Here is a 13172-nt window from a genome sequence, read left to right as displayed (position 1 = left end):
CTAGAGCTTAGATTCAATTCTGTACCCAATTCCATTACCAAGATTTCTCACTTCCACTTTTGAAGTGATACCTACCTCACCACCAAAAATTTCCTGTACTCTTTAATCCAATCCCTGGACTCAATTTTGTTGTTTTCAGCTTCTAAATTTTCATCCTCCATCAACTTCAACTTCTCTAAAACCCTGCTGTCATCATCCTGTTCCACTTGCCCGTCACTCTCAGCCTCACTGGCCTGCATTGTTACCCAAATCCTCAATATATCACATTTAAACTTTACCTCTGCCTTGCCTCCCTTATCAACCTCTGATTCTGACCTTTAGCGCATCTCCTCCTCTCTATGTTCCAACATTAGTGATTCAGCCTTTAAGTCTGCTCCAGAGGGGGTGGTAATTGAGAGGAAACTCCAGAGAATATCATCCCAATCTATTCAATTTCTCCTCATAGGACAGCCCTCTCATTTCAGGAATCAATCTAGTGATCCTTTGGTGCACCCCATCGAAGGCAAGTATATCCTTGTTAGGTAAGGAGATCAAAATTGTTCACGGTACTCCACCCAACAGCCTGATAAACTAAAAATGTCCTGTTTATTCCTACTCTGTCCAATCCTCAATCCATGCTAATACAATACCTCCAAACCCATGAGTCGTTTGGCACCTTATTGAATGCCTTCTGAAAATCCAAATATACTACTCCCACTGGTTTCCCCTTATCTACTCTGCTAGTTAAAACCTCAAGACTCTCTTAACAGATTTGTCAAATGCAATTTCCTTTTCATAAAACCATGTTGACCCCGCCTAATTGTATGATTTTCCAAGTGTCATTATTACATCCCCAATAATAGATTTTAGCGTTTTCCCCATTACTGATGCCAGGCAAACTGACCTTTCATTCCCTGTTTTCTCTCTCCCTCCTTTCTTGAACATTGGTAACTTTCAATCCACTGGGACTGTTCTCAAAGCTAGGGGATTGTGGAAGATCACAACCTGTGCATCCACTGTGCATCCAGCAAGCATTTTGTCTAAGCATTAAGTACCCTGGAATATTTTGCTCCCAATTTTGGTTACCCTGAAACCACAGGGGACAGGAGCATACTGGTTATGTTATGGGTCCAGTAATCCAGACACCTGGACTAATGATCTGGAGACGAGTTCAAATCCCACCATGGCAAATGGGGAATTTAAATTCAGTTATTTAAATACATCTGGAGTAAAAAGCTGGATCAGTAATGCTGACGATGAAAGTACTGGATTGTTGTAAAAACCCATCTACTTCACTAATGTCCATTAGGGATGGGTAATAAATGCTGGCCTTGTTAGCGACACCCACATCCCATGAATGAATAATAAAAAAAAATTTGCTCAGTAATGGCTACTAGAAGAAATAAAAACAAAATACTGCAGATGCTGGAAATCTGAAATAAAAGCAAGAAATGCTGGAACCACTCAGCAGGTCTGGCAGCATCTGTGGAAAGAGAAGCAGAGTTAACGTTTCGGGTCAGTGACCCTTCTTCGGAACCAGTTCCGAAGAAGGGCTACTAGAAGAAATCCATTTATCACTATTGTGCCATTAGTGAATGGCTAAACCGTTGTGTACCGGTCACGCTCAAGTCTGCATCCCTGCACTCGAGTGAAGATGGGGGTCAGACTGGGGTTAACAATCAAGGTGGGAGTAAGTGTTTTACTGGGGACATGGCCATCAAAGATGGCGGAGAGAGAGTGGTTGAGGTAATTTGAGAGCTGCAGAAGTATCATTGCAAATGAAGGGCCAGAGGTTATGCAGTTTGGAATGAGAGTGCCGTTCTAAGTGACAAGAGAGAGCTTATCACCAGCAGCTGTCACGGATGGAGAGATGTGGTTGAAAAGGAGTAGAGGAATACCGGGTGGTGAGATTTACATGAAAGTGGTCAGCACGTGAATAAAAGTGGGAATCATTACTTGTTTAGTAGTAAGTCATTTGTTTAGACTTCAGTGTGTGTGACAAAGCCACAATTGTGTTGCTTGAGAATTATAAAACAATCCTTTCGCAGTCACATAAAAATGATAACTGTTCTATATTATTTTGACTGAAATGAAGGAGCTTTATTGTCCCCTAGATTGCTAGAGGCTGAAAATGATGCTTTTACACTCTAACCTGTGAAAGGTCACCTGGGATTAAATCTTTTATTTCTAAAGTATTAAAGTTTGATTTTGAGTCATATAAACGTCTCAGTTTTAGGATATTTTACAAGCAGTGTCTGTCCTGCAGTCCCATTTCTACATATTTTGGCACAGATACTTTGAAAGCCTGTGGTACTGTAGGATCCATATTAAGAACAAAGCTGCTCAATCTCGTATGATTACCAAGAGTTGCAATTGTTGCTTTGTCAGTATGTGCTGTATCTCAAGTCTGTGCCTTTAACCCATCCCATCTTGAACTGACAGGACTTGTATGGGGTCAGAATCCAGGGCCCACATCATAACTCGGAGATGTCTTCACAATGAAAACCAGAAGAACCCAGAAACAGGAGGCTAGAATAAAAGAGACAGCGAGCTGATACAAAATGTGATCAAGGATTTTCTTCCCCAGCGTGAATCACTGCAGGGAGAATTCTCAGCTAAGTTTCAAACATCTGGAGGCAGAGCTGAAATGTGTGTAGATGCTCAGGGACATCCCAAGCCAGGCAAAGAATGATAAAGTGGTAAATTTCAGGATGTGAACTGGAGGCTGGGAGGTGATGAACCTGTACAAGTACTGCATGGTGGGGAGGGTGAGGTGGTATTCTGCTGGCCAGAGCAATGGCCCCCAGACTGACTTTTACACGGTGAAACATCTTGTAGCTCTTTACCATAAAGGAGTGTCAGCAAATCATGCTGGCTGGTTTCTTTAGAGTAGTTTTCAAATTGGGGATTCACTCGTGCCCCTATAAATCGACAGAGTAAAAACCTCATTGTAGGTTTATGAGGTAATGTGTAATTCTGCAAATAAATACTTATAAAGGTGTGTAAAAGATTGGCTGCAGTTCTGTCCTATAATAACTAGTTTTCTGGAATATAACACAAAAGGGAAGCAAAATGGTTGCTGCTCTTAACCAATTCTTTTGTGCTCTTCCTCAATAATCCTGAGGTCAGATCACCCGTTCCATGTTTCCTTCACCAACATCCAGGAGAAGATATCCATCCTGCCAGAGAGTCACGTGGTGGAACAGATGAATATTTGACTGTTGTTGATCACCATCTGACACTGAAGTCATCTGAACCGCTGATGTACCTCCACCTCCTCTTGATCTCGGGCGGGGGCGGGGAATGGTTAGTTGCTTCACAGTGACGGTTTGTAATATACTCCTTGATGAAATAAAAGGAAATCCTGTTGTGATGTATTTATTGGTTGCTCTTTAAACATTGCAGGCCCTATTGCTGTGTGATTGGGAATGAAGTTCTCAAAATGGATCCACTGGTAATCCTGACATTAGAAATCCTGCCCCTCTGTGGAATTTCTGGTTGTATCATTATGCAATTTTATTCATTTGAGATACCATTGCCAAACAGATTCAGTGCCTTTGAATAAATTCATTGTACTGGTGATTTGAAGAAAGCTCTCCATTTTCCTTGCCTAGTTACAATATACAGGTAATTTTAGAGGCCGATTTTCCCAGCACTGGACTGTTAAAGCACAGCAGTGAATGCTCTACCACTCGTGGCCATGCTTTTAGTTGCCTAGGCCCCAAGCTCTGGAATTCCCTCCCTAAACTCTTCCCCCTCTACCTCTCTCCTTTAAAATGTTCCTTAAAACCTAGCTCTGACAAAGATTTTTGTCATCTCTACTCCCATCTCTTTATATGGCCCGGGGTCAAATTTTGTTTGATAATCGCTTCTGTGAAGCGGGTTGAGATGTTTGTGCCAGCAGTTTGAAAGAGCTATCCAATTAATCCCATTCCCCTTCAAGAATGTATTTATCCTGTTCCCGATTAACCTGTTAACTCTGCCCTTTCAGGCAGTGCATTCCAGAACATAATTTTCTGCTTTTAAAAAAAAGTTTTCTCATTAAGTCTCTGGTTCTTTTGCTAGTTACCATAAATCTGAGCCCTCTGGTTACTGACCCTACTGTCACTGGAAACAGTTTCTCCTGATTCATTTCATCAAACCCCTCAATTTTGAATGCCTCAGTTAAATCTCCTCTTGGCCTCTGCTCCAAGGAGAACAATCCCAACTTCTCCAGTCTCTCCACATAACTGAATTTCCTCATCCTCCGGTGCCATACCAGTGAATATCTGCTACAACCTCTCCAAAGTGAACACAGTACTCCAGCTGTGGACTAACCAGTGATTTATAAAGGTATGTTTTGCACAAATTGGACAGCATCTTCAGGCGAATGCACATGTGCAGTTAAATGTGGAGTTTCTGTCCAAGTTGCACTACTTCTCCATAAGCTGCCCAAAAGCGGCTTCTCATCGATTGACTCTCCATTCATACGTATTGCGTGGCATGATGTTCATCGATACAGATTAAACTCACCACAGAAGGTTAGGGCTTATCCATTCCAATCTAAGTACTCTTAACGGTGTGATAAATCTTAATTACTGCTAAACAACTTTGCTGGCATTGAAAATTAAACCTGTGGAGTCTCACTCCTTCAGGTTTTAATTTTATTTTAATTCTGTGCCTTTTATCTCTTCTTCTTAGAATCATTGAAATTTACACAGAGAAGGAGGCCACTCAGCCCATCATGTCTGCACCAGCCAACAAGGAGCCATCCAGCCTAATTCCAGTTTCTTGCTCTTGGTCTGCAACTTGGATGTGGTTGCACTGGAGATGGTACAGAGGATATTTACCAGGATGTTGCCTGGACTGGAGAATTTTAGTGACGAGGAAAGATTGGATAGGATGGGGTTGTTTTCTTTGGAACAGAGGAAGCTGAGGGGAGATATTGCACATGTGCATTCGCCTGAAGATGCTGTCCAGTTTGCACAAAACATGCCTTTATAGATCACTGGTTAGTCCACAGCTGGAGTACTGTGTTCATTTTGGAGAGGGTGTAGCAGATATTCACTAGCATGGCACTGGGGATGAGGAAATTCAGTTACAGGTTACAGCACTTCAAGTGCATATCCAAGTACTTTTTCAATGCGATGAGGGTTTCTGCCTCTACCACCCTTTCAGGCAGTGTGTCCCAGAATCCCCACACTCTCTGAATGAAAACCTTTCTCCTTGAATCCCCTCTAAACTTCATACATCAAGGCCCCTAGTTATGGACCCTTCAACCAAGGGGAATAGGACCTTCCTATCCACTATCTAGACCCGTCATAATTTTATACACTACAAATATATCTCCCCTCAGCCTCCTTGTTCCAAAGAAAACAACCCCTTCCTATCCAATCTTTCCTCGTCACTAAAATTCTCCAGTCCAGGCAACATTCTGGTAGATATCTTCTGTACCATCTCCAGTGCAACCACATCTTATTGGAATGACCAGAACTGCAAACAGTACTTCAGCTATGGTCTATCTAGTGTTTTACATAGTTCCAGCATAACCTCCCTGCTCATATTCTATGCTTTGGCTAATCAAGGCAAGTATCCTGTGTGCCTTCTGGACTAACAAATCTACCTGTCCAGCCACCTTCAGGGATCTGTGGTTTGTGCGCTCTGAGGTCCCCCTGTTCCTCTACACAGCTCAGTATCCTACCATTTATTGTGTATTCCCTTGCCTTGCTAGCCTTCCCCGAATGCATCACCTCACCGTTCTCCAGAATGAACTCCCTTTGTCACTGTTCTGCCCACCTGATTAGTCCATTAATATCTTCCTGTAGTCTACAGCTTTCCTCTTCGTTATCAACCTTTTAATCTAACCTATATCTCACTTTAATAAAATATTTGAGCTGGAGCTTCCTGGTTCAGACCGCACTTCTCATTAACAATTCTTTAATCTGATAGGTCGAGTAGATGTATGGCTACTTGCCTTGTTTACAAAGATCCCAGATGCCCTAGGGAGTGCTGTGCTGTTTGAATCTCTAACCTACAGTAATTTGCTATGCAAAACCCCACAGAAAGTCTCTGGGCAAGTGCAAGTCCAATGAACAGTTTGCCACTCACAGAAAAATCCAGCCCATTGTAAAGACTTGCTTTTATATAGTGTCTTTCCCAACCTCAGGATGTCCCAAAGCATCTTACAGCCAGTGAAGCACTTTTTGAAGTGTCGTCACTTTTGTAATGTCAGAAACAGTGCAGTCTCATCCCTCTACCGAAACAGTTCAAGTGAGTTCTGATGAAAAGTCATCGACCTGAAACATTAACTGTTTCTCTCTCCACAGATTCTACCACACCTGTTGAATAATTCCAGCATTTTCTGTTCTTTTATTTCAGATCCCCAGCATCCACAATATTTTGCTTTTGTATTTGTGTTTAATTCCCTTTTCTTGTTCGTTCTTGGGATGTGAGCATTGCACTTCCCTAACTGCCTTTGAGAAGGTGGTGGTGAGCCGCCTTCTTGAGCTGCTTTAATTCGTGTGGTGTAGATACACCCACAGTGCTGTTAGGGAGGGAGTTCCATGATATTCACTCAGTAACAGCGAATGACCGGCAATGTGGTCCCAAGTCAGGATGATGTGTGACTTGGAGGGGAACTTGCAGGTGTCCTATACGTCTGCTCCCATGTCCTTCGAGGTGGTAGAGGTCTCGGGTTTGGAAACAGCTGTCTAAGGTAATAAAAGCAAAATACTGCGGATGCTGGAAATCTGAAATGAAAGAAAGTGCTAGAAAACTCAGCAGTTCTGGCAGCATCTGTTGAGAGAGAAGCAGAGGTAACATTTCGGGTTTGTGACATTTCATCAAAACTGGAAAAGGTTAGAAATGTAATAGGTTTTAAGCAAGTAGCGTGGGGGGGAGGGGGGAGAGAACAAAAGGGAAGGTATGTGAGAGGACAGAGGGCATGAGAGCAAGGTGGGGTCTGTTGAAATGGCCAGCAACCAGAAGTGCAGGGTCATGCTTTCGGACTGAACGGAGGTGTTCAGCAAAGCGGCCACCCAATCTGCGTTTGGTCTCCCCAGTGTAGAGGAGACTGCATTATGAGCAGCGAATACAATATATTAAATTGAAAGAAGTACAAGTAAATTGCTGCTTCACCTGAAAGGAGTATTTGGGACCTTGGATGGTGAGGAGAGAGGAGGTAAAAGGGCAGGTATTACACCTCCTGCAATTGCATGGGAAGGTGCTGAGGGAAGGGGATGAGGTGTCAGGGTTAATGGAGGGGTAAGCCAGGGTGTCATGGAAGGAACGATCCCTTCGGAATGCTGCCGGGGAGGGGAAGATGCGTTTGGTGGTGGAAATGGTGGAGGATGCTCCTTTGAATGTGTAGGCTGCTGGGGTGGAAAGTGAGGACAAGGGGAACCCTGTCACAGTTCTGGGAGGGAGGTCAAGGGGTGAGGGCAGAAGTGCAAGAAATGGGTCGGACACGGTTGAGAGCCCTGTCCACCACATTGGGATGGAAATCCTCGGTTGAGGAAAAAGGAAGACCTATCAGAAACACTGTTGTGGAAAGTTGCATCATCAGAGCAGATGCATCGGAGATGGAGAAACTGGGAGAATGGAATGGAGTCCTTACAGGAACCATGGTGTGAGGAAGTGTATTCGAGGTAGCTGTGGGAGTTGGTGGACTTATAGTGAATATTAGTGGACAATCTATCCCCAGAGATGGAGACAGAGAAGTCGAGCATGTGAAGGGAAGTGTCAGAGATGGACCATGTAAAGGTGAGAGAAGGCTTGAAATTAGAAGCCAAGTTGATGACGTTTTCCAGTTTGGGGCGAGAGCAGGAAACGGCACCGATACAGTCATCAATGTACCGGAAAAAGGGTTAGGAGAGGGGGCCTGAGTAGGACTGGAACAAGGAATGTTTGACGTACCCCGCAAAAAGACAGGCATAAATAGGCCCCAGGCAGGTACCCACAGCAACACATTTTACTTGAAGGAAGTGAGTGGAGTTGAAGGAGAAGTTGTTCAATGTGACAACAGGTTCACCCAGACGGGGTAGGGTGGTGGTGGATGGGGACTGGTTGGGCCTCTGTTCAAGGAAGAAGCAGAGAGCCATCAGACCATCCTGGTGGGGGATGGAGGTGTAGAGAGATTGGACGTCCACTGAAGAGGAGGCGGTTAGGGACAGGAAACTGGAAATTGTCAAAATGACGTACGGCGTCAGAAGAGTCACAGATGTAGGTGGGAAGAGACTGGACCAGCGGAGAAAAGATAGAGTCAAGATAGGAAGAAATAAATTCAGTGGGACAGGGACAGGCTGAAACAATGAGTCTTCCAGTGGAGTCCTGTTTGTGGATTTTGGGAAGGAGGTAGAAGCGAGTTGTCCGGGGTTGTGGGACTATGTGGTTGGAAGCTGTAGAGGAAAGATCTCCAGAGGAGATGAGGCCAGTGACAGTCCTGTAGAAAGTAGCTTGATGTTTGTTGCTGGGATCATGGTCCAGGGAGAGGTAGGAAGAAGTGTCTGAGAGTTAGCACAGAAATTGAGACGCCGATGTGTCGCCAACAGTTCTCATGAAAAGATCAAGAGCAGATAAGAGGCCAGAGAGAGGGGTCCAGGTGGAGGGAGAATGCTGGAGGCGGGGGAATGGATCTGCTGGTCGGGGGGAGGACACCTGGTCAAAGATGTGAGCCTGGAGGCGAAGGCGACGTCATGCGACCATGAAATTCATTGAGGTGGGGGCATAAGGGGATAAAACTGAGTCCTTTGTTGAGTACAGATCTTGAGTACCTTCATTGCTTGCTATTTCCCTTTTTGTGTTTGATAAGGTGTCTACCAAAACTAATTTTCACAGCCACATCTCCTTCCTCAGCGACTGTCTCCAGCTCCGACTTATTCCACATGGATTCCAACTGCAGTTTCACCCTTCCTGCTTTGAATCTACCCAGGATTACAGGCATCTCCAAGATATACAACGTTCCTCGGACTGCTGTTCCCGCCACATCCTGAGATCCACACTCAGTGCCATGTGCCGCCACATGTACACACTCGATTTCTCTCTCTCTCTCTAGAAGTACCGCCTTGCCTTATCTCAAAGCTGTTCTGCTCCACAGTTTCGTTTCATTCTTCGTCTTATCCAACGCATTAAGAAAAGCTTTTTTCTTCCTTTCAGGTGTCAAGGAACACAAGCTCCAGGAGCTGATGGGGACCAATGCTCCTCCAGATCGTTCTTCCCCTTCATTTCCCTCTGACCCCATCCCTTCTGATCTGACCCCTTGCCATGTATTCATGATACCCTCTGACCTTCCCCTGTCCGACGTTGACCGATCTATATTCAGCAAAGGACTCAGTTTTATCCCTTTTGGCCCCCACCTCAATGAATTTCGCGTTCGGTGTGACGTTGAGCTCTTCTTCCATCGCCTTCGCCTCCGGGCTCACTTCTTTGACCAGGTGTCCTCCCCCTGACCAGCTGACCCATTCACCTGCCTCCAGCATTCTCCCGCTACCTGGACCCTTCCCTCTGGCCTTTTGACCGCTTTTGATCTTTTCATTGAGAACTCTAGACAAGACATCGTCCGTCTCAATTCCTCTGCTCCCCTCAGTCACTCTAACCTATCTCCCTCCGAACTTGCTGCACTCCATTCTCTCAGGTCTAACCCTGACATTGTGATCAAACCTGCAGGCAAGGGTGGTGTTGCTGTTGTATGGAGTACCGACCTCTACCTTGCAGAAGCTGAGCACAACTCTCAGACTCTTCATCCTACTTCCCCCTGGAACATGACCCCAGCAACGAACATCGAGCTATTGTCCACAGGACTGTCACTGGCCTCATCTCCTCTAGAGATCTTCCCTCTACAGCTTCCAACCTCATAGTCCCACAACGCCGGATAGCCCACTTCTACCTCCTTCCCAAAATCCACAAACAGGACTGTCCAGGTAGACCCATTGTTTCAGCCTGTTCCTGCCCCACTGAACTTATTTCTTCCTATCTTTTCTCCCCTGGTCCAGTCTCTTTCCACCTACATCTGTGACTCTTCTGATGCCCTACGCCATTTTGACAATTTCCAGTTTCCTGGCCCTAACCACTTCCTCTTCACTATGGACGTCCAATCTCTCTACACCTCCATCCCCCACCAGGATGGTTTGAGGGCTCACCACTTCTTCCTGGAACAGAGGCCCAACCAGTCCCCATCCACCACCCTTCTCCGCCTGGCTGAACTTGTTCTCACATTGAACAACTTCTCCTTCAACTCCACTCACTTCCTTCAAGTAAAATGTGTTGCTATGGGTACCGCATGGGTCCTAGTGATGCCTGTCTTTTTGTGGGATATGTCAAACATTCTTTGTTCCAGTCCTACTCAGGCCCCCTCCCCCAACTCTTTCTCCGGTACATTGATGACTGTATCGGTGCCGTTTCCTGTTCCCGCCCCGAACTGGAAAACTTTATCAACTTTGCTTCCAATTTCCACCCTTCTCTCACCTTTACATGGTCCATCTCTGACACTTCCCTTCCTTTCCTTGAATTCTCTGTCTCCATCTCTGGGGATAAGCTGTCTACTAATATCCATTATAAGCCCACCGACTCCCACAGCTACCTCGACTACACTTCTTCACACCCTGCCTCCTGTAAGGACCCCATTCCATTCTCCCAGTTTCTCAGTTTCTGACGCATCTGCTCTGATGATGTTACCTTCCATGACGGTGCTTCTGATATATCTTCCTTTTTCCTCAACTGAGAATTCCCCCCCACTGTGGTTGACAGGGCCCTCAACCGTGTCCTGTCAATTTCCCGCACCTCTACCCTCACCGCTTCCCCTCCCTCCCAGAACCGCGACAGGGTTCCCCTTGTCCTCACTTTCCACCCCACCTGCCTCCACATCCAAAGGATCATCCTCCGCCATTTCCCCCACCTCCAGCCTGTTGCCATCAGCGATTTACTTGTACTTCTTTTAATTTAGTATACTGTATTCACTGCTCACAATGTGGTCTCCTCAACATTGAAGAGACCAAACGTACATTGAGTGACCGCTTTGTGGAACACTTCCGCTCAGTCTGAAAGCATGACCCCAAGCTTCCAGTTGCTTGCTATTTCAACACTCCCTCCCGCTCTCATGCTCACACTTCTGACCTGGGATTGCTGCACTGTTCCAGTGAACATCAACGCAAGCTCGAGGAGCAGATCTGATTTTCCGATTAGGCACACTACAGCCGGCCGGACTGAACATTGAGTTCAATAATTTCAGAGCATGACTGGCCCTTTTTTATTATTATTTTATTTTATTTTGTTTTATCATTTTTTCTACCATGTGCCTGCTTTAAACGGGGTTTTTCATGTTTGTGCTTTTGGCTAGGGCTGTTCATTAATCTGTCATTAACACTCTCTCTGCAATAATGCTTTATCTTTCACCACACCATTAGCACACTCTTTGCCTTTTCCCCATGACCTACTTGTCAATTAATCTCTCCAGCCGTCTGTCCTATCACACACCATCCCTTTTGTTCTCTTTCCCACCCCCACTTTACTTGCTTAAAACCTATTACATTTCTAACGTTTGTCAATTCTGATGAAAGGTCACTGACCTGAAATGTTAACTCTGCTTCTCTCTCTCCACAGATGCTGCCAGACAACAACAAAGAACAGTACAGCACAGGAACAGGCCATTCGGCCCTCCAAGCCTGCGCCGATCTTGTTGCCTGTCTAAACTAAAACCTTCTGCACTTCCGGGGTCCGTATCCGCCTCTTCCCATCCTATTCATGTGTTTGTCAAGATGCCTCTTAAAAGTCGCTATCGTACCTGCTTCCACCACCTCCCCCGGCAGCAAGTTCCAGGCACTCACCACCCTCTGTGTAAAGAACTTGCCTCGTACATCCCCTCTAAACTTTGCCCCTCTCACCTTAAACCTATGTCCCCTAGTAACTGACTCTTCCACCCTGGGAAAAAGCTTCTGATTATCCACTCTGTCCGTGCCGCTCATAACTTTGTAAACCTCTATCAAGTCGCCCCTCCACCTCCGTCGTTCCAGTGAAAACAATTCGAGTTTATCCGACCTTTCCTCATAGCTAATGCCCTCCAGACCAGGCAACATCCTGGTAAACCTCTTCTGTACCCTCTCCAAAGCCTCTACATCCTTCTGGTAGTGTGGCGACCAGGATTGCACGCAATATTCAAAGTGTAGCCTAACTAAAGTTCTGTACAGCTGCAGCATGACTTGCCAATTTTTATACTCTATGTCCCGACCGATGAAGGCAAGCATGCCGTATGCCTTCTTGACTACCTTATCCACCTGCGTTGCCACTTTCAGTGACCTGTAGACCTGTACGCCCAGACCTGCTGAGTATTTACAGCACTTTTTTTTTAATTTTGTCTTGGATGCTGTCAAGGTTCTTGAGTGTTGGAGCTACACCCATCCAGGCAAGTGGAGAGTATTCCATCACGCTCCTGACTTGTGCCTTGTAGATGGGAGAGAGACATTTAGGAATCAGGAGGTGAGTTACTTGCTGTCAAATTCCCGGCCTCTGTACAATTCTTGTGGCAAAAGTATTTATAGGGCTCCAGTTAAGTTTCTGGTCAATGGTAATCCCCAGGATGTTGGGGGAATACAGTGATGGCAATGCAGTTGAATGTCAAGGGTAGGTGGTTAAACTCTCTCTTGCCAACTTCTCTTCCAAGAAATCTCACCTTGTAGAAGTTCTGCTCTTCCCTCGGACGGGAATTCCCTTTGTCTCTTCTATGTTTTTCACCTTCATTGCTTTTTATTTCCCTTCTCACGTCTGCTCAGATATCTACCTAAACTCGCTTTCACAGCCCCATCTGTGTTGTGACGAAGGGCCACGCACCTGAAACATTAACTCCTTTTCTCCCACCACAGATGCTGCCTGACCTGCTGAGCATTTCCAGCATTTTCTGTTCTTAGTTCGGTTAAAAAGCTTGTCTACCTCCTAGTTCTTTGTGACAGCTTGTGTGAACCAACTTGGCTGCCTTGTTTAGCTGGTGTCGCAACACTGGCAGTGAAGTGCAATGGAGGGTCCTGTGAAAGGCGCGGTAATTTACTTGTAATTGATGTTTTCCATCACCAGATGGCAGTGCTGCATTAGATTGATGGACCATCGTGATCATTGCTTTTTCTCCCACACAATCATTCCTTTACCAGTTTTAGCTACAGAAATGAATGTCATCACTGAAGACAACAACATCTTTCTTATATCTGTTACAATGTAGAGTCATTCCTTTA

This window comes from Heterodontus francisci, chromosome 39 (genome assembly GCF_036365525.1).
Source record: "Heterodontus francisci isolate sHetFra1 chromosome 39, sHetFra1.hap1, whole genome shotgun sequence".
NCBI classification, from domain to species: Eukaryota; Metazoa; Chordata; class Chondrichthyes; order Heterodontiformes; family Heterodontidae; genus Heterodontus; species Heterodontus francisci.
This window is presented reverse-complemented; position numbering follows the sequence as displayed.